The 19,271-nt window shown below is 38.3% G+C and overlaps 1 long non-coding RNA gene and 1 pseudogene across 1 annotated transcript; both read left to right on the forward strand.

The window, feature by feature from the left end:
- The first annotated feature begins 1,798 nt into the window (after positions 1 to 1,798).
- Positions 1,799 to 3,391, forward strand: LOC149831062 (pentatricopeptide repeat-containing protein At1g15510, chloroplastic pseudogene; annotated as a pseudogene).
- Positions 3,392 to 6,986: 3,595 nt separating this feature from the next.
- Positions 6,987 to 7,792, forward strand: LOC149831063 (uncharacterized). Its single transcript, XR_016432983.1, has 3 exons — positions 6,987 to 7,051; positions 7,229 to 7,271; positions 7,453 to 7,792. It is a non-coding gene; the product is annotated as an uncharacterized LOC149831063 (long non-coding RNA).
- The last annotated feature ends 11,479 nt before the right edge of the window (positions 7,793 to 19,271 follow it).

A 19,271-nucleotide genomic window follows, 5' to 3' on the forward strand; every position in this document is an offset into this window, starting at 1 on the left:
GAGGTTGTTAGCAGATTTCTCTCAAATCCTGGTAGAGAGCATTGGAATGCTGTAAAATGGATTTTGAGATAGCTTCGAGGCACAAGCAATTTGTGTCTTTGTTTTGGTGAGCAGAAACCTACTTTAGTAGGTTATACAGATTTAGATATGGCAGGTGATGTTGATTCTAGAAAGTCTATATCTAGATATTTGATTACTTCAGTTGGTGGTGCAGTGTCTTGGCAGTCGAGACTTCAGAAATGTGTGGCACTATCGACTACAGAGGCAGAGTTCATTGCAGTGACAGAGGTCAGTAAAGAGTTACTGTGGATGAAGAAATTTATGCAAGAACTTGGTTTTACTCAAGAGAAGTATGTTTTGTATTGTGACAGTCAGAGTGCGATTCATCTTGGCAAGAATTCTACTTTTCATGCAAGGTCGAAGCACATTGATGTGAGGTATCATTGGATACGTGATGTGTTAGATGCAAAGTTACTTGAGCTTGAGAAGATTCATACAGATGATAATGGTGCAGATATGATGACTAAGGAGTTGCCTTGTGGTAAGCTTGAAGTATGTTGCTCTATCGTCGGTTTGGCGAAGTCCTCCACATAGTCGGTGAGGGGGAGATATGTTGGATTTTGGTTCCCTCCATGTGGAGGACCCGGTCCAAGGAAGGTGAAGAGGCACTTCACCATAGGTTTTTTAAAAGGCTTTTAAAAGGAGGAAAATAGTAAGAAAAGAGGGACTAAAATTAAAAAAGTGAAAAAAGAAAGAAAAAGGTAAAAGAGGGCACGATGGCTTTTTGGCTTGAAGAGTCTCTTTGAGTTTTTTTTTTGCTCTTTGAAGAAAAGAGAGAAAGAGAGAGAAGAAAGAGGGTTTCTTCTTTTTTGTTTTGTGTGGGGCTTCCACAAGATTGTGAGAAAGAGAGTGGGAGAGAAGGAGAAAGTAAGAAGAAAAGCTTTGGTTGGTGTTCTTCATCTTCTTTTATTCCCTTCTTGTTTTGTAAAGATTAGGGCAAGAGAAAGAGGGCTTTTTGTGGGACGGTCATCACTATTGATTAGGTGATATTCTTCCACTTTTACCTCTTTATTTGCTTTGATGCTTTTCTATTGTGGTGATTTGTGGGCTTATTGTGGGTAGGCATTGTGTATGCTCTTTTGTAGTCATTCTTTATATCATATAATAGAGTTGTTGTTGGGTTGCTCTCAACCCCGTGGTTTTTACCTCTCATTTTGAGAGGGTTTTCCACGTTAAAATTGGTGTGTGCCTCTTTCTTATTGTGTTCTTTATTTTCTTTATTATCTCTTGCTCTTGTGAATCAAAGTATATATATATTTCTGTGTTATCTTTTGGATGATAAGGGTTTTATTTTGGAGTTGGGTGGAAGGAGTTATTCGTGTTATGTGCAAGACATAGAAGTGTTCTTTCTTCTAGGCATTTTGTTGTCATTGCCTCTGTTTGAAAAGTGATTGCATTCGGTTTGCGCTTCTTTTTTTCAACAAAATCTCCTTTGGGCGAAGTTCGCATTTGACGTGCAAGCCACATTGTGCACTATATGTGTTCTTCCTCCTCCCACCTTCTTCACATTCGCAATTTTCGAACCCATTCTTATTGTGGCACTACCAACGACGCCCTTTACGCTTCACTCCCTCTTCTCCTGCAACAAATCTTCCCTGCCCATCACCCCTCCGCCTATACTGCCCTCCTACGAGCATGGACCGAAGCCAAACTCCTGTCGTTGGGCCGATCGCTTCACGCCCTCCTGCTCAGCAATGGCTTCTCTCAGAACTCCCATCTTCAAACCAGCCTCGTCGCCATGTACTCTGCTTGTGGACATCTCCCCGTCGCCGATCTCGTCTTCGGCCGCGTCCGCAAGAAGGACGTTCGATCGTGGAACGTGATGATTCGAGGCCTAGTCGATCATGGGCGTTGCCGATCGGCTCTGAATTTGTATTCTCAGATGGCCCAACGGCGAATCGATGCCGATAATTTCACGTTTCCCTTCGTTCTCAAGGCGTGTGCCGATTTGGGCAATCTTGAAATGGGCAGAAAAGTTCATGAATCGATCAAGAGAACCGAGTTTCGGTCTCATGTTAGCGTGTGCAATTCGGTGATGGCTATGTACGCGAAGTGCGGCGAGATTGAGGGGGCGCGCAAAGTGTTTGTTGAAATGCCCCAGAGAGATTTGGTGTCTTGGACGACGCTGATATCTGGGTTGGTTCAGAGCGGTTGGTATGCGGAGGCGTTGTATGCGTTAAAGGAGATGCTTGCGGATTCTCCGGGAGTTCGTCCTTCATCGGTGACTCTGGCAAGCGTGTTGCCTGCGTGCTCGTCTTTGCGATTGCTTGGGATGGGGAAGGAGATTCACTGCTTTTCTGTTAGAAGGGGATTGTTTGCGGATGTGTATGTAGCGACCGCCCTTTTGGATATGTATGCGAAATGTGGGGCTATGAGCCTAGCAATCAAGATGTTCGATGAAATGCCTCAAAGAAATGTTGTATCTTGGAACAGTATAATTGCAGGCTATAATGAAAATGGCAAGTACGTTGAAGCTCTTTCATTTTTTCGAAACATGGTGTCGTGGTCATCGTTATCTTCTTCACCAGCTTGCTCATTGAAACCGAACTTGGTTACCCTTGTCAACCTTCTCCCCTCATGCACTCACTTAGCAGCATTGCACCATGGCAAAGAGCTACATACCTTTTCTATAAAACATCAGCTTTATCCACATTCTACCTTCATCTCGAATGTTTTAATCGTTATGTACGCAAAATGTGGAGATCTCAAATCTGCTCGTCAGGTATTTGATGCAACAAAAGAGCGGGACGTGATCAGCTGGACGGCTATGATCTCTGGCTATGGCATGCATGGAGATGGGGCAAGTACGGTAGAATTGTTCTATGGCATGCTCGAAGCAGGGATTAAGCCAGACTATGTAACGTTTGTTGGAGTGCTATCTGCTTGCAGTCGATCCGGGATGCTTGAGCAAGGCCTAGAATTATCAGAGAGAATGAAGGACGAGTATCAAGTTTTGCCTGGCATTGAGCATCACGCCTGTGTAGTTGATCTTTTAGGTCGAGCAGGCCGCTTAGAAGAGGCATTGAAATATGCAGAGCATATGCAGTGCAAGCCCAGTCCAGTTGTATGGGGATCACTTCTTGGGGCATGCAGAGTTCATAAAAATGTACTGGTAGCTGAGATAGATGCAAAGAAGTTGTTTGAAATAGAACCTGACAATGCTGCTAACTGTGTGCTACTTTCAAACATATATGCAGATGGAGGCAGATGGGGAGATGCAGCTAAGGTGAGGACTATGATGAGGGACAATGGGTTGAGGAAGCAAACGGGTTCGAGTTGTTGTAAAGGAGAGGGTGGTATCCCCTGTGAGCATGCATCCTTCGAGAATTGACATTGATGGGTTTTTTAGTGGATATGGTTAAAGGCATATGATCTTGATGTCAGTCAGGATAGTGGGAGATCAGATCAGGTGATATGTCAAAACACAGTCTTTTTGTGTTTTGAAATCATCACCGTCCATAGCCTTCATCTTTGTATAATGATGACATCAGCTTTTTTGGTGGGCCCCACTACGGTGATGAATTCAGGACACAAAAGAATTTGCGTTTTGAGTTGTCACCTGATCTGACCCCTGATAATGGCAATGTTTGGAGAGCTGATTCAGTCATTGGCCGGGTACCTTGCACTGTTGCACAATGACTGGATGGCATGGAATCAAGCATCATACAGTATTGACTGGTCGCAAGGTACTCTACCGGATCACTGGATCTCCTCTTTTACGATTCAGAAAGTTTATTTTTTTGAAAGAAAGATTATGATTGATAAAGTTGTGTAAAACTTGATCCCAACTTTGTAGTAAGCAAATTACTTTAAAACATCATTGTGGTTAGATTGAATTTGGAGAAGGATTCAAAGACCCAGAATGATTTTCTTTTTTAGTTCATATCTCCGACCCCAATTGTTGTGGGATGAAGGCGTAGTTGTTGTTTTGTTGTTGTTGTGGTTAGATTGAATAATATTACTTGCACCTGTGATTTCTAGTTCAATATTTCGGTACCTTCAATTGTAGCAAATATTTACGCCTACTTGGTGTGGAAGAGTTTAGCTAGGCTCAGGATATAAACAATTAATTGTCCTATGGTATGTTTTGATTATTTATTCGGCTTAACTAAGGAAGCTTATTGGATAGATTAGATAAATTTACGATAATAAGAGCAAATAAATCGGCTTCCTTAACCAATAATAAAACTTGGTTTTTGCGAACATGATCGTTCACCTATATTTTTTTACTCAAATCAAGTATAGTCAAGTATATTTGAATCAGATTGAAATAAGATAAGCATATAAGCCTAGGTCCTGTTGAAGCTGGATTTAACCCGGCCATTTTGTCTTTCTTATCTAAAAGTCTACTTTTACCCATTTTCAGCATATGCTAGTGCCGCAAAGTCTTATGTCTTATCTGAATTTAGAACTTCATTATGAGATTCAAGAAAAATCCAGATCTAAAATCAAATTCAGTATTGGCTCCTCTATGACCTAAACCATCTCCGACTTGTTTGCATCCCTATGTGCACTCGTCATGATGCTCATTCGGGCTGTCAACAGGTGAAGTATATGACCTGCTCATGTGCTGATGAACAAAGTTTGACAGTAGGACTGTCAACAAAATCAACAGGGTTGACATTTGTTGTACTGGTTTATGTTTTGTTTTATATTTGGGAGGTTAAGAGTTTGAGTATCATTGCAATCAATAGACTTTTTATGTTAAATACATTTGGTTGACATTTTATCGTCAAACTTTGTTTATACTTCTAGAGTAAGGGTAAATTAGTAATTCATTTTATGAGTTACAAAGTACTAATTCATCTCATGAGGGTTTTTTTTGGAAAGTCTAGCTGGGGTTAACCAGACCCCACCAGTTACTAGTTCATTTCAACGTACCAGTGGGTTTTGAACGTGCACCCTCTCATCACAAGGAGACGTTGCACTGACAGCTCTTACCAACCACGCTGAGCCCCATTGGTAATTCATCTCATGAGTTACAAAGGTAATAACTAAGAATGTTAATTCATGATCGGGGGAATTTGATTAACCCAAGTAAAAACTTTTGTGTGAATTTGCAAACTCTCAAATTTTTGGTGTGCACATCAATTAGACTCAAAAGTTTGAAGCTATTGGAAAATTTTCCTTTTTATATAGTGCACAATCAAGCTAGAATTCAGGTTCGGATAGTTTTCTTTTCTTTTCTTTTTTGGTTAATGTGTGAAAACTACTACCATAGTTTGGACGTTATATTACGGGCCCGAGAGCTGTCACCATGTGGATATGAGTCGGTGCTGATTCTGTAAAACTTCATGAGTATTCTCCCTCTGACCCATTAGGGACAGTTTCTCTTTTTACTTGCATGCACCCTTCAACTTGAAAGCCTCAAGTCAACCCACCTAGCTAAGTGTGCAAAGCCCTTGTGGCCAGGTTAAGGGGTGTCAAGGGGTCGGGTTTGGTTTGGATCCAAATGAAACCAAACTTGGACTAGATTTTTAGGTATGGTATTGGGTTCAGACCCGAGTCTAATCAAGTCTGCTATAATAAAAATCATACTCGAACTCGATAAGAACTATATAAACCAGACTCGCACCATACCCGGTAAAATAATATTTTTTATCATTTTTATATTAAAAATTTGTGGGTCTTAATTGGAACTCGGGTTGAGCCCGGGTCTGATCGGACCTAGGGCTTAATAAGGTCTTCTTATTTGTCATCATACCCGAACTCTATAGGGTTTAGTCCGGGTAAACCCGACCTGTTGACACCCTTAGCCAGGTTCAAGCAGTTGTTGGCCCAGATAAGATACGAGAGAGCTCACTGGTCGATTAGAGAAGTGAGATCATGTAAAATTTAAGTTGAGATTTAGCAACTATGCTTAGTATCTATGTCTCATCGACATACCAGTTTCGCTGTGTCTCTAGTGACACGTTAGGACACGTGGACACTGATACAGACACATGCTTATAATATTTTAACATTTTTTTTAATGTTTTAATTTTTTATTTTAATAAAAATACATTTTTATCATTAAAGTACAAAAAAATAGATTTTTATTGATTAAAAATTTAAAACAATTTGTGTCCTCGTGTCCTATTTTTCAAAAGATTTTCGAACTTGAGAGTGGAACCCGCATCACGCATCCTCGTGTCCATGTGTCTTTGTGACAGAGCTTAGTATGTATAAATTTCTTACACAATTATCCATGAAAAATACGTTGGCGTAATGACTGTGCGTTCCCGTGTATCTCACCATTGTCTTGGATCGTTTTTAAGGTTTAGTATATGTGGGTATGAATTGGATATCCGATCCAATTCTTAAAATCATATTATATATTCATGTGAGTATCTGGAATGATCTCTTTATAAGCTGCTCATATCCGGACCCGAATCTAGTCGAGCTCAAAACAATAGGTCCTAAAACCCGTTATGTTTTTTATCAGGGTCTTCATTGTTTACAAACCCAAGATTACGGATCCCAATCGGCTGCGTATCCAATCACAAATCCAACCCGTTGAGATTACCCTCACGCACAAAGTACCAATTCAATAACTTAAAAATATCGTGGTATTATTTCATTACGTATAGCGATATTTATGTTTTACCGATAATTTCAAAACATCACGATTTTTTTAACTTTCATCATCTGTTGCGAAAAAAAGAAACCTATAATACCCTGATATTTTCAAAATATCGGCGATATGGTGACGACGGCTGGAACCCGCCCACATCCCACTGACGCGAGTGGGGCCCGCCACGAACGACCAAAAACCAGCACCTTCCGTCCGTACCATCACCGCCGTCAGCTCCGGCCACGTGTCAATGTCTTGAAACGTGTCGACTTGAAAAAGCCTCAATGCTTTTGCTTTTTCAGTGGAAACCCCAAACTATCCCCAAAAAAATAAAAACATTTCTATTCTGTTCCCTTTCGTTATTGGCCCAAAACGGGCACCCAATTTAGAAGGCACACTTTCTCTCCTTCTCCATGGGCTTCTCTGCTGAGCCTGGAGGTACTTTTTTCTTCTATTTCTTTTATTTTTTTATTTCAAATATATATAGAGAGAGTTATTAAACGATATTCTTCTTTTGATTTCTCTTGGTTCTTGATTGTTGTTTTTCCAGTGTTCCTTGAAACCCTAATCTGTTTCTTTTTTTATCTTTCTTTCTTTTTTCTTTGGTTCTTGCAGATTGAAGGATTTTCTGAGGTTTGTTTTTTCGCTGTTTCAAGAGGTATGTTTGTTCTAGACTGCCTGTTGTTTTTACTTTTTTCTCGATGTTGGAGTGTGTTATTAGTTCTCGAGATTGATGTTCAGGAGAAAACCGTGTTTTTTTGCGATTTCTGCTGTTGTTGATCATGTTGATCTTCCCCTTGATCATTTTGTTGTTATTGGTCTTCTTCTTCCTGAACTAGGGTATCGCGGTTCTGTGAGTTTTCCATGCTGGTCCTTTATTTTTTCCAAGCGGCGATGCGGATGAGACTTGCGACTTCGGCGTTGAGGATTGCGGTATTTTTATTGGCGCTGGCGCGGGAATAATTTTGAAATTGTTCTTGGCTGTTTTCTTAGTCGTATCGTTTAGTGGGAGGGAATGATGGTTGTGGTGGCTACCGGCAGGCTTTTATTTGGTTTCCTTGTTGGTTCCCTTTCGGCTTTCATTAGTGTTTTGTTAGTTGAAGCTATATGCCATGGCCAAAAAGTACATCTTGTGATGTGACATGGAATAATGAGTTATCTAGTATGTTTGGAATGCTAGATCATTGTTCCAGTAACTGTGTGTAGGGGTAATCTTCGAGTTCTTACAGTTACCATCGCCACTGGCATAGATTTTAGTAAGTCGTTGTCGTTTCTGAGGCTTATGGATGATGAACCAGAGTTACCGGAAGTTTCTTAGGTAGGTAGGAAACTCACTTCCCGGAAACTCGCTTAGGAAGCACGATACTCATCTCTTTCGAAAATCTCGATTCTCCCACACTTTTTCTATGCTTCCCAATCACGGTCTATGCTTCCTATATGCTTTTCTCACATTTTTTTCATGTATTTTCTCTCACTCTTTCACTCACTTTCCATGTATTTTCTTTAAATTAGTAACCACCATTGTTAGATTTTAACAAAAATATAATTCTTTTCTATGTCACATGGGTGCGGGTGCGGGGGCGGGGGGTGCGGCACTTTCAAAAACCATGGGTGCGGCAGGGGCAAAAATGTAAATATATATATAGAAGGGGGTTCCCCCGGTGCGGGTCCCGCTGCGCGGTCATCGAGCGGGGGTCCAAGGGGGGCCGCCCCTGGCTGGGGGTTATAGGGGGGCAGCACCCCCCTCCCCCAAGATTTTTTTTTAAAATTCCGCAGCCCATTTCATAGGGCAAATTTTTTTTTTTAAAAATCCAAAAAATGGACCGAAATGACCCTGGGTGCAGTCAATGCACCCGGTGCTGCACCCGCATTGAGTCATGTTGACGCGTGTGCGGCACCCTGCTAGCCGAATCCCTGTTACATAGATTCTTTTACTGAAAAATCATGAAATATAAGAATGGTCAATTTTATTTTAGTTTTTATTTGTTTCTTGTTCGATTCCTATTCAATTACCATATTGCTTCATTTTTTTTTAATATTTCGCTTTTAAATTGATACTTCGCTTCCCGCTTCCTATAAATTTTAAAATGCCTCGCTTCCGCTTCTCGTATCGTTTTCTGCTTCTGCTTCTTAGTTTGGCAACCTTGGGATGAACTGATGGATGGTTCAAGATCAACTACTTTAACTTTGTTTCTGTTTTTTGGGGATGTGTTGTAATGTTTTATTTTGTCTTGTTTACTTTGACAAATTCGCTATCTTTCGTGTTCACCGTACCTAAGAGTTGAGACTTGAACTTCAGCCATTGTTCAATGGGTTGTTTCTTCTAACCTGCCATGGGAGAATTTGCATCCTTTTCTGGTTCAGTCACTTTTCAGTTTGTTAAGAAGTTTCTGGTGCATCTGTTGTATTCCACTATTTTTTTTAATTATAAAAAAAACTAGCCATAAGCAAAATATTGAATGAGATCTAGGATTTCAAAATTGTGGTCCATATTAAGATGATCCAGCTTTTGCCATGGGTTTGATGAATGAGCTGATTTATTTGACAGAGTAATATAATGGACCGGTAGAGGTGTATCAATTCATGAGTCTTGGTAGGATGGAAATCTCAATGAGGGAAAATCTAGAAATAGCTTGAAATATTTTGTTGCTTTGAGGAAATCTCAAGAAATATCAGCAATATAGAAATGTACAAGTATAAAAATGAAAAAAAGGAAAATGTAATCATGAAATTACCAAAAGGAGTGTTTTTATTGCATTAATGTTCATGATAAAATGCGATATTTTGAGAAAAAGTAATAGTTTGAAAATATCAAGATAAAATCATTCTATATGTCAAAATATCACCAATATTTGCTACATAGAGCTGTAGTAAAGCCCCTTTAGCATGCTAAGATGTTTTGCTTTTTATTCTTGAGTACAAGTGATTAATATGTTAACAACACTAGGGTTTTGGGAAAGTTGGATGAGGATATTATATTTCAAAGAGAATCAGGGTAAAGCTTGGAATTGCTCCTACTTGTCATATTGTAGGGATTCATTTTGTGGATTAGATCCTATTGAAAATTTATTCCCATTTCTATTTATTGTAGTAAGAAACAAATCAAGTTGGTTCATCATGGTTAGCAAGCAGTGGCTGGTATATGGAGTTGAGGAGAGACCTTTAGGGAAATGAAACTAATAACTGGTTAGCCTTCATCAATCTCCTATGGAAATGGTGAAGTTACAATTTACAACCTTGCTGATAATATTATCAATTAGGTGTGTTCAGGATGGCCTCTTGACATAGAAGATAGAGCCTTCTTAAGCCATTGGTTTATTAGTACACCAAAATTTCTCAGGATAATAGCCTTTGAAGGAATTTTTTATGTTGGGTCATAGTTTGGATATCTTGGACATCAAATTATTAATTAGTTTATGATATTTTCCTTCTACGATGTGCATTTTATGCCTTTTCCTTTCTCGTTAGAGAACATTTCCTCCTATAATGTGCATGATTCTATTGAGTAAACAGAAAGGCATCATAAAATCATGCTTGAATATGTTTTGGCCAAGGATCATGATTTTTTGGTGCTTCATCAAAACTGCGGTGATAAAGCATCTCCTTCTATTTATATCTAATGTAGTGTGTTTGTGAATGTGCACATATGGCATTATAGGCTTGAACAAGTTTATACTAGAAAATGCCCTGTGTTTTTGATAAGTTTCCAACTTTATTTTCCTTGTTAATTGTACGATGGTCGAAACCATTTGCAGGAATTTTTTGGAAGATCCAACAAATCGTATTCTTGGGCTTAAGGAAAATTTGCAGTAGATAAAACTTTGTCTTTAAGGAAAATAATGAGAAAAGCTTGCTAAATTCAAAAAATAATAAGATTGAATACAAATCAGAAATGAAAAACTCTTCAGAGCATAAAGAAAATAAAAAAATATTGCAATGAACTCACATTAAAATCATGGTGAAATCACAATATCGTGAAATGGGCTGGTAAATTTATCTTTTGTTGGAAAGATCATGATCTATGAAATTGTCACAATAAAGTCATGGAAAATTTTTTCCTGCCAAAAATTGGGTCATGGTTGAAAGTTGAAACCACCTTGGTCATCTTAGGCATGTTAATGTAAGGCTGGGAAACAAGCCAAGCCGCTCGTGGCTCGGCTCATGTTCTGCTCGTAAAGAGCTTGTTCAAACTTGTAAAATAGGCTCGGCAAGCTGAATATGAACAAGAGGTACTCAGCTCGGCTTGACTCTTATAAGCTCGTTAGGTATTAAAAAATGTGTTTTAGATTTATTTTACATATATTTTACATGTATCCTTTTGTAATCCTATTTCTACCAGCTCTAGACCAATGTATTTTTTCTATAAACAAGCCAGCTTGAACACTTCAGGCTTCGCTTGTTCAACTCATTTACCAGCCCTATGTTTAGGTAGCCTGTCATGCTCTTGCACTACTTTTGTCACAAACAAGATAATCAGTTTGTTAAATGTGTGCTTATTTGATATTGTCTTCAATAGATACAGATTTTATGACCTGAAAGTTAAGTTGTCACCAAAGTTGTATAATTTGTAATGTCTTGTGAAATACATTGCAATACTGGAATGTGGAAGGCTAATAATAAGATACAATGCATCCTCAAAACTAGTTTTAGCAAGCTATCACATCTATATCTTATGTACGAAACGATGTTATGATGCAATATGATACATATTAGTATCATATAACAGTCATAATTGAAGGATGTGTATAGGATTTATTTACAATTCCTATTGTTTGTGATGCTAGAGCTCTTTGGCCTTTTCATAATTCCCTTTTCCATTTTAACTGCCATCTTGGTTGATCTTTAATTTACCTTTACATCTTGGAGTTATGGGCAGTCCACAGTTTGTTACACAAGTATTAAGGTTTAACTGTTTATTATAGACTCTTGTCTTGTAACAATTGTTTGAACATTGAACTATATGAACTCGATTATTGCGACCCTAAATGGTGTTCATAGGTTCTTTTAAAATAAAACCATATGCACGTTAGATCAGCAGTGCAATATCTTTATACGATAGTTTACACATTTTTTGTGCATGATTTACTTCTCATTGCATATAATCACTTAATGAAAAACAGTTTTAATTCCTTTATGGTTATTGTTGGGTTGGGTAAATAGTATGCCTCTTTGTTCTTGACTTCCTGTTCCTTGGCTGGGCAGTGCCTTGGGTTCCTTGAGATTGTTGTTATCACTTACGGAGTTCAAATGGATTCTCTTTAATAGGCTCATTGCATAGTAATGGGTGTTGGTATATGTTATGACATGGGTATGACAAGCACAATATGGTTGTTTTCCAAAAGGGTGTGAAGTTTGGTTGGATTTTGTATGTCATGTGCACCTTAATGTTTAACTGTGCACATAGTTGATCAACTAGGTGTCTAGTTGAGCTAAGAATTAGCTTGTCGAGTAGGTCTAAGTCTCCTAGTCAGGTTGACTGACTAGGCTATCCTAGTTGTCATTTTTTTCCTTTTAGAAGTTAAAGCACAATGGGTCAGGGGTCAAGCCCAATACTTTCTCTCTCTCTCTCTCTCTCTCTCTCTCTCTCTCTCTCTCTATATATATATATATATATATATATATATATATATATATATATATATATATATATATATATATATATTTGTGCTTCACCTTCTTCTTCTGCCCCAATCCATCTGCTTCTCTTTTCACCCCTCCTCTTCCTCTGCTCCTTCCTATCCAACCCACCTCCTCTTGTTGTCCATCTTCTCCTTTTTATCTTCCACCTTCCTATCCCTCACCTCTGCTTCCTCCTCCTCCCCTCCCTCATCTCTTTTTCTACCTTTGATGTACAGCCCTTATGTAAATTGGCAATTGAGAGTTGTGTCATAAAATTTTCATATGTTCATGGATCGTTTGTCCTTGGATTATTATGGTATGTTTCCTCTGCATACCAGCACTTCACCTTCTTCATGCTTTATGGTCAACTGCTACAAACGGTTTAGACATGATGTTTTTTTTTTATTGAAATGCATGTTGGGGTTAGGCAGACCCCTACCAGTTTTTTATTCAACGTACCACTGGGTTTGAACCTGACAGCTCCTACCAACCACGCAGAGCCCCCCGTTGGTACCCATGATACTTTTGCAGAGGTTAGGACTTGGCATATTCTATGTGTGGTTTCAGGATGAGGCAGGTTCCTCATTAGTTGTTGGTAGAAATGAACTCTGTCTGCCATTCTTGTGTATATAAGGTGTCTTACCTTTAGCATATTAAGGCCCTCCTGTAGCCTTGTGTCGCAAAATGATACAGATCCCGATGCACTCCAAAATGAACACCAAGAACCCAAATATAATGTATTTGAATACAAACTAACCATAAGAAATAAAAAAGGAACACAAGTATTATGAATGAATAATTTCGTTAAGAATGAAATTCAAAATACAAAGAACCAAAATACAAAACACTCAAAGCACTTAAAAGAGCCTAAGTCTACCCATCACTCTCTCGACCTTCACACATACAATCACCCACACATTTGTAGAGAAACAGGAGAGAAGAGGGAATAAAGAGAGCACCAATCTAGCCATTAGACTAGCCTCCAACAGCTAGATAAAGTCAACCTAGGTTGACTAATATATATATAGTAATTGTTTTGGATTTTGAGATAGAATTGTTCTGTCGCTACTTTTCGATAAAAAAATGGGTGCGAAATTCTCCCTTTCTCCCTCTCTCTCTCTTTCTATGATTAACCCCAAATCCCCCCCTTCCCCATCCGTAGCCGATCAAAGCCAGGTGCTATTGCCGTAACCACCATTGCCTTCCTCTCTCTCTCTCTCTCTCTCTCTCTCGCTTGCCCACCGCTCTACTCCCCTCCCTGTCACCCCTTCGCCCCTCCTGCCCACATCACCTGTCCTTCTTCACCCCCTCTCCCTCTCCCTCGCTACAACACCCTGCAATCTCCCTCTTTCTCCCATTTCGCTCTCCCCTCTCCTTCTCTGCAACCATCGAAGGACTCACCCGTTGCCTGTAGAAACCCTAGCAGATCGTCACCAGAGCGGCGACAAACCCTTAACCGTTGGAGGTCAAGTGTGCCCTCTTTCTCTCAATCGATCTCTCCCTTCACCTGATGCTCTAATGTTAGGGCTTCGTATATCTTTCTTGCCTCAACCATCTTTTTAATTTTTTTTCGTTGGTATTCTTTTCTTCTTGTTTGCTGGGTTTTGTTTCATGTTTCTCTTGTTTTATTTATAAGATATTGATGTAGCAAGCCAATGTTATTGATTGGCTTTCTTCGTTCACCACCATTCTCTTTGTCAAGCATGCCTTATTGTTGGTTGGTTTATCTACTTGAGTGTCGTTGATGCTTGAAAAAGATATAACTAGCCTTCTTGTTTCCTCATAAACTATGGCATCATTTTGTTGATGGTGTAGTTCGTGCCTTTGTTTTCTGCATATATGGAATTCCTGTCCATTTTGCTTTTGATGTTGGAACTATTTCATGACCCAAACAATTTCTTATGGTTAATGTCTGTTCAAGTTATTGGGATAGGTTTTGTGCTTGTTCAAGAAACATAATATCATGTTTTCTGATGTTTGATATGTTGCCAATGCAAAGTAATTATGTAGTAATAGTTTGGTTTCTCTAAACTAGACAAACATGGGTCATGACCCTGTTGTCAAAGAAGCATCAGATCATGTTGTCAAGACTATTCAACAGAGGTCTAATTCGCTGGCTCCATATGAGCTGCTGGAGATCCTTACTGTTGCTACTATCAAAGGGTGAGACAATAGTCAACTCGACGTTAAAAATGTTTTTTTCCACTATATTTTGAAAGTGGAAGTTCTCATGAAAGAGCCTCTTCGATGCAAAGATGTTACTAATCCTGAGTATGTTTCAAGTTAAGAAGGCCCACTATAGACTTAAACAAGCCTCAACGACCTAGTTTCACAGACTAAGTGTTTTTCTTGCAAATTTAGGATTTCTTTGTAGCACTACTGATCCTTCTATATTTATTAGTCACAAGACCTGCGAAACTCTTATTTTACTCATATACATTGATGATATGATTTTGACGAAGAACAATACCGAACTCATGAAAAGGTTTATTGAAAAAATCGTACAGGAGTTCCCTGTTAAGGATTTGGGTCCTCTTCATTTTTTTTGGGTATTGAGGTTGACTACGATAACCAAGGAATGTTATTGTGTCAAGAAAAATATACCAAGGATCTATTGGAACGGGAACGAATGCAAGATTGTAAGGTCATTGCTAATCCTATGGCTCAAAAATGCCAATCTAATCTCTATGAACGATTTCATGATCCCGCTATGTGCAAAAGCTTGTTTGATGCCTTGCAATACTTGATCATTACTGGACCCAAAATATCTTTTAGTGGTAACTATGTTTAGTTAGTTCATGCATGATCCCACATTTGCTCATTTGCAAGTTGTTAAACGAAGTCTTTGATAAGTCAAAGAAACAGTACACTTTGATAAGTCAAGGAAAAAAAAAACATGCCCAAGGCAATCCTAGGTGGTCTTCATGCTGAGAGAAACTTAAAGACCTGCATATTTTGGAAAAAAGACGAATCAAGGACTATCATCCTCCTCCCCTTGTAAATCTTTTGATTCTCATCTTGCTAAATTGAACTTATTCAGCCTGTATGTGAGAGAACAAAAGAAAAAAACCAACGTACACCATGAATGTTTGTCACATTGACCGAACCATGTTACATATTCTTCTGTTTTTTTTTTTTTTTCTTTGTCTACTGTTTTTTTTTTTTACTTTAACCTGAACGGTTGTGTAACAGTAGAGAGCCTTCACTTGTCCATGAGCCATCCTTAAATGAATGTTTAAAAACTGGTATAGTTTTTATTCAGGGTAACCTTGTTGATCTGTCAAGCCAATATCCTCTCCGCACCCATCCTATGATCACAATCTCTCAAGATGGGACACGAAAACCGAAAGTTCATCAGGAACCAAAGTCGGTTCTAACCATGCAGAGGAGATGAATGCTCTACGTAGAGATCAGACGTGGACCTTGGTACTCTTAATGAGTCTGATCATTTGGTTGGGTGAATGAAAAGTAGAGTTGCCCATATAAGAGATTTTTAAACTTTTTTCATGGTTGATTTTCACTGAATCACTTCCCTGATAGCCCGAGCGAATCAGTAAAGCATTCAAGTACTGTAAAATGTGGTGTGAGTTACCTGAAGGGGGTACCATATGAATCATCTCCCATCACCACCAAAGATGCATGATAAGCATAAGGAGGACCAGATTGGAACTCCGAATTGATTTGCTGACATGTTTTGGCCGTATGACCGACCTTATCACAAAACAGACATGATCTAAGAACTGACTGCACTCGAGTCATTTGATGACCTACCTGAGGAACTAGGGAGAGGAGCACGGCCACTGAAATGGCCACACCCTCATCCCCTAGACAGGCCACCACAACACCATTATTATTTTGGGCATAAAAGTTCTAATTTTTCTAAGAAAAGTTGATCTCCTCATTTCAAATTTTAATTTGATTTGAAATATCTAAGTTACACTTTAATTTAAATTTGATTTTTGAACTTAAATTTAATTTTAAGTATGCAAATTCAAATTTGTTTTTTGAACTCAACTATATAATTTTCAATTATTGATGTTGGGTGCTTGGGATTCTAATATATTAATTGTGAAGTTGAGTCATTTTTATTTTTCTTGTGGGTGATTTCTCCTCACCCACCTTTTTCGGTGTGCTTAATTCTTCTTAGCTATTAATAAAATCTTTTTATACTCTGCCTCAAAAAACAAAAAAATACACTGAATTTGAGATGGGTGTTTAAGCACCAGCGGACCAACCCGCTAGTACAATCAGGCCAATTGATCATTTATAGTAAAGGGCCTTGATGCTTACAAGAAAAGGACTGAACTTTAAGTTGAAGTTGCAGCAATTACATTTAATCATGCGGGTCTAACCCCTGAGTTCGATACATGTGACAAATATCTTTATTTTTCGTTCAAACAATTACAAAAAAAGCTATCTTTACCTTATCCCAATAGAAAGACAAAAATTGGCAGAAACTATTTTCAAGAAATTTATTTTAATTAATTTTATTGGTGAATACAAAATGAGAAAAATAAAAAGTTTAATTTCTCACAATTTCAAAGTCTTGGCTTCCCTCCGAATTCCCGTCCAAGATCGTCCCTAGATGAGTGCACTGGCGCTGATCAGGATTGGCGCTACTTACACAAACTGGCCCCAGTTTTACAGACTAGCGCTGATATGCTTTGGTCGAGTCCGATCTAGGTTGTGTCTAGATCTGGATCCGGATAAGATCCAAGAGATGGGTGCCAATCTCCATGACTAGTGTTATCTTGGCAAATGGATCATATTTGGACCTAGGCCTAGATCTAGAATGGGTCTAGACCCACATAAATTGGTGTCAGTCGTTTGAGACTGGATCTGATCTACAAGATCTAGATTTGGATCGGGTAGAATCCAAGTCTGGCTCAAGTCCAAACCCACTTAAATTGGTGCCAGTTTTTGGGATTGTCTCAGACTTTCTCGATCGTGTCAAATCCAATTTAGATCAGGTGCAGACCCACTTAGATCAGCACATGTCTTAAGGAAAAAAAAGTAAAAAGTCTCTAGGTTGGTCAACATATCATCGTGAGAGTCTTTCTCCTTGGTAGATGTTTCCTCTCAACTAGGACTACTATTTTACATAATGGACTAAAGCCCCTTGGCCCCCCTGCATCACTATTATCACAACAACAAAGCTAGGCGATGGGACCAGGCTCGTTGTCTATTTATGGGTGCATTAAAATTGGATAAGAAGGAAACCGTGTGGGATCTGGAAAGACGTTTTCTTCTGACAAAAATACAAAGCAAAAAAAAAACAGTCAAAAGGGAAACCGAGGGAAGCTTCCTCGCGCTTTCCTTTCAATAATGAAAGATAAAATATATATATATATATATATTATATATATATATATATATATATATATATATATATATATATATATATATATATATATATATATATATATATAAAGGTTGAGGTGGTCATAAAAAAACAGCAGAAAAAATAAAAGTCTCTAGGTTGGTAAAGATATGATGGTGAGAGGCTTTCTCCTTGTATTTCATCTCAACTACAAGGAATGGTAGATGTTGGAGTAGGCTTGGCAGGTTGACAACAAAAAAGACCCATAGAGGCAATTGTTACTTCCGTTTATTAGCTTTTCTGTCCATAAGTTATATCTGTAAAACCTCCAAAATAAGTGTAAACTTTTCCATTAAAAGTAACAGAAATGTATGCACTCAATTTGATGAAATTTTAATCAATCTTCTCTGCCACCAATTTTCTTGTACCGTGTTACCCCATATTGTGGATTAAAGCACTAAAGTTGAGTCATTTTCCTTTTTCTTTTGGGTGATTTCTCTTCACCCACCTTTTTCAGTGTGCTTAATTCTTCCTAGCTGTCAATAAAAATCCTTTTATACTCTCTGCCTCAAAAAATAAAAAATAAAAAGCACTGAATTTGGGATGGGTGTTTATGCACCAGCTAGCACAATCAGGCTCATTATTCTGCATTTATAGTAGCGGGCCTAGATGCTTACAAGAAAAGGAGTGAACTTTAAGTTGGTTAGCAAATACCTCTCAAGAAATTGAGAACAACGTCATGCAAACTGCGGAAGTGGAATAGGTAAATTTGAAGTTGCAGCACTTCTTTTGAAGTGTTAGAATTAAGCAATAGGGTCTAACCCTAGAGTTGGTGTATGTGACAAATATCTTCATTTTTCGTTCAAAAAATGACAAAAACAAAGCAATCTTTACCTTATCCCAATAGAAAGGCAAAAATTGGCAGAAACTATTTTAAAGAAATTTATTTTATCAAAAAATATTTTTAATTAATTTTATTGGTGAATGAAACATGAGAAAAATAAAAAGTTGAAAAAATATTGGCGTTATTATCCCATTCTAAGCTTTTGTCACAGTGGAAAAAATATTGGCGTTAATAAAAAGTTGAAAAAATACTTCCACTTCAATTTGGTAGGTCGTGGTGGGCCTCATGCTCATTGACTTTTAGAAGAAAGAGCGATGGGCCAAAGTAAAGTGAAAGCTGCAAACGCGTATTCCACGGGTCTGACATAATGGTAAAGCGGAAGCAAGAGAAAACAAGTGCAAGAAAGACAAGAAAAGCTTCCTTGTGCTTTGCTTTTCAACAATGAAATTGTCCACCCAAAGCTCAAAGCCTCTACATGCCATTACAACTAATTCCAAAGAGTGAATGACATTGAGGATGTCAACGGGTCGGATTAAATCGATGTCTGACCCGAATTTGAATCTGATAAGTTAGATTTGGTAGCCAAATCCAGATCCTATCAAAAATCAGATTCGATTTTGCATTAAGTGTAAATATGCTAGTCAGATCCAGATTCAATTTTATCTTTTTGGCATCCGATTCCAAATCCAATCAGGTCAGATCCAATTAAGACAGATTTGGTAATACCTAAATCCAGATCTGATTAAAAATCAGATTCGGATTCGGTATAGATTTTGCATTGAAATCCAACTCTAAATCTAACTAAAATCTGAAACCGATTAAATGTAAATATCATGTTTTAGGCAGGTAGGATCCGGATTCAGTTTTATCTTTTT

This window comes from Nuphar pumila, chromosome 7, assembly GCF_984573655.1.
Source record: "Nuphar pumila chromosome 7, dmNupPumi1.hap1.1, whole genome shotgun sequence".
Classification (NCBI taxonomy): Eukaryota; Viridiplantae; Streptophyta; class Magnoliopsida; order Nymphaeales; family Nymphaeaceae; genus Nuphar; species Nuphar pumila.